The 3,107-nt window shown below is 38.1% G+C and overlaps 1 pseudogene across 1 annotated transcript; it reads right to left on the bottom strand.

Moving 5' to 3' along the window:
* Positions 1-394: 394 nt before the first annotated feature.
* LOC308258155 (large ribosomal subunit protein eL42-like) lies at positions 395-705 on the bottom strand (annotated as a pseudogene). Its single transcript has one exon. The product of its transcript is annotated as a large ribosomal subunit protein eL42-like (transcript).
* Positions 706-3,107: the final 2,402 nt, after the last annotated feature.

Below are 3,107 nucleotides of genomic sequence, written 5' to 3'. Positions count from 1 at the left end.
CTTTTAACTGGTGATACAGGCCATTTACATTTAATGTAATTATTGATGTATTTGGGTTTAGCTCTATCATCTAACCACATGATTTCTATTTGTCCTGTCTTCTTAGTATTCCTTTTTAATCTTTTCTTTCCTTCTTTTAGGTTGAGTTCTTTTGCTAAGACATTTAAATTTATCTTACACATTATAGTATGCATCTTTGACTTATCAGTTTCTAATATTAATTGGAATTTTACTCTTCTCCCAGGAATACAAGGACATCACACCATTTTAACTCCATTCACCACCCCCACATATATTTTTGTACTATTATTATTATGTATTTTAGATCTACATTTTTTTGGAACATATGTATCCTCAAGACTTTATTGTCGTATAATAAAACAAAATAGGAAGCTTAGAACTGGATCACTTGACCCTTTCTCTTCTTATCTCCTCCCAGTTCAAAATGCTCACATCTCTTAATAGCCAACATTCTCTTAGATCTGCAGTTGGGCTCAACGCATTCAAGCCTCGGCACAATCTTCTTTGTAGTTTTAGCTTTTTTGCAGAAAATCGGTTTAGTTTGCCCACCATAGCCACTCTGCCTCCTGTCATAATGCCGCTTTCCTGCGCACACAGAGAATCCTGGCCCTTCTTGTACTGTGTTACTTTGTGGGGTTGATGCTTCTTACAGAAAGTCCTGCGGGTTTTAGGAACGTTCACCATGTTTGCGAGAGCATGCACTATCGGCAGGGAAAAGCTAGATCTACATATTTTTTAACTCCACAATATATTATTATTATTGTTGTCTTACACAGTCAATGTTCATTAGAATTATACTATTAACATAAAACCATTGAAATCTGTAAAGAATTTTGTGAGTTTATTTGAGCCAAACTGTCGACATATGCTGGGAAGCAGAACCTCAACGAATTGAGATAATGCTCCAGAGAATGGCAGGTTACATCTGTACATTGCAATCAAAGGAAGGGACATAGGTGGGTTACATGAAATTCATTGGTGACAGATTAAGGAGGTGGGATAAAGCAAAGTGGGGGAAACCCCTGTGGTTGGATAAAAAGTAAAATGATGGACACATACTTAGGTGGGTGCAGGAACAATTAACAAGGAATTTGTGGTATCTGTCCTTGCATCTAGCATGTTAGGTTGTGTCCCAAGGGGTCTGGAAAAAGGGAAGTTACAAGTTACCTAGACATTTCAAAGGGTATGTTATTATAGATGCAAAGACAGATAGGCTCAGTTAAGGTAAAGGTTGACCTTGTCAGTGAAGATACCGGCCTAGGAGGTGACTACCCACCATAAATGCTTTTAGTTAAAGTTTAATTTCAGACCATCCTTGACTAGAATCGAACCCGGACCCTTAAGTCTGCAGGCTGATGTTCTATTCACTGAGCCAAACCGGCCAGGGCCATATTTAATTTTTTGAGGAAATTCCATACTGTTTTCCATAATGGCTGCACCAGTCTGCATTTCCATCAGTAGTGTACTAGGGTTCCCCTTTATCCACATTTTCACCAGCACTTGTCTTTTGTTGATTTGTTGATGGTAGCCATTCTGACAGGTGTGAGGTGGTACCTCATTGTCGTTTGAGCATTTTTTCATATGTCTCTTGGCCATCTGTATGTCCACTTTGGAGAAGTGTCTATTTAGGTCCTTTGGTCATCTTTATTTTTTATTTTTCAAAATATATTTTATTGATTTTTTACAGAGAGGAAGGGAGAGGGATAGAAAGTTAGAAACATCAATGAGAGAGAAACATCAATCAGCTGCCTCCTGCACACTCCCTACTGGGTATGTGCCTGCAACCAAGGTACATGCCCTTGACTGGAATCGAACCTGGGACCCTTGAGTCCACAGGCCAACGCTCTAGCCACTGAGCCAAACCAGTTAGGGCTCCTTTGGTCATTTTTATTTTTATTTTTATTTTTTTAATTGTTATTTTTTATTTTTTTTAAATAAATCTTTATTCAGATTATTACAATTGTTTCTCCTTTTTGCCCCCATAGCTCCCCTCCACCCGGTTCCCACCCCACCTTCTGCCCTTACCTCCCCCACACTGTCCTCATCCATAGGTGTATGATTTTTGTCCAGTCTCTTCCTGAACCCCCCCATACCCCTTTCCCCCTGAGAATTATCAGTCCACTCCCTTTCTATGCCCCTGATTCTATTCTATTCACCAGATTATTCTGTTCCTCAGGTTTTTAATTCACTTGATTTTTAGGTTCACTTGTTGATAGATATGTATTTGTTGTTCATAATTTTTCTCTTTACTTTTTTCTTCTTCCTCTTCTTTAAGAATACCTTTCAGCATTTCATATAATACTGGTTTGGTGGTGATGAACTCCTTTAGCTTTTTCTTATCTGTGAAGCTCTTTATCTGCTCTTCAATTCTGAATGATAGCTTTGCTGGGTAGAGTAATCTTGGTTGTAGGTTCTTGCTATTCATCACTTTGAAAATTTCTTGCCACTCCCGTCTGGCCTGCATAGTTTCTGTTGAGAAATCAGCTGACAATTGTATGGGTGCTCCCTTGTAGGTAACTAACTGTTTTTCTCTTGCTGCTTTTAAGATTATCTCTTTGTCTTTTGCTCTTGGCATTTTAATTATGATGTGTCTTGGTGTGGTCCTCTTTGGATTCCTTTTGTTTGGGTTCTGTGTGCTTCCTGGACTTCTAAGTCTATTTCTTTCACCAGGTGGGGGAAGTTTTCAGTCATTATTTCTTCAAATAGGTTTTCAGTATCTTGCTCTCTCTCTTCTTCTGGCACCCCCATAATTCTGATGTTGGTACGCTTGAAGTTGTCCCAGAGTCTTCTTACACTATCTTCAACTTTTTGGATTCTTTTTTCTTTTTGCTTTTTTGGTTGAGTGTTTTTTGCTTCTTTGTATTTCAATTCTTTGACTTGATTCTTGTGTTCCTCTAGTCTGCTGTTGGGTCTCTGTATAATATTTTTTATTTCAGTCAGTGTATGTTTAATTTCTAGTTGGTCCTTTTTCATATCTTCAAGGGTCTCGTTATATTTATCGGCCTTTTCTAGGATATTCTTGAAAAGCCTTATAACCGTGGTTTTGAATTCTATATCCAGTCATTTGTTTTCCTCCATTTCTTTCA

The sequence above is a fragment of the Plecotus auritus genome (genome assembly GCF_963455305.1).
Source record: "Plecotus auritus genome assembly, chromosome: 9".
NCBI lineage: Eukaryota > Metazoa > Chordata > Mammalia > Chiroptera > Vespertilionidae > Plecotus > Plecotus auritus.
Note: the sequence above shows the minus strand (reverse complement) of the source record. Positions and strands in the feature narration are given on the sequence as shown.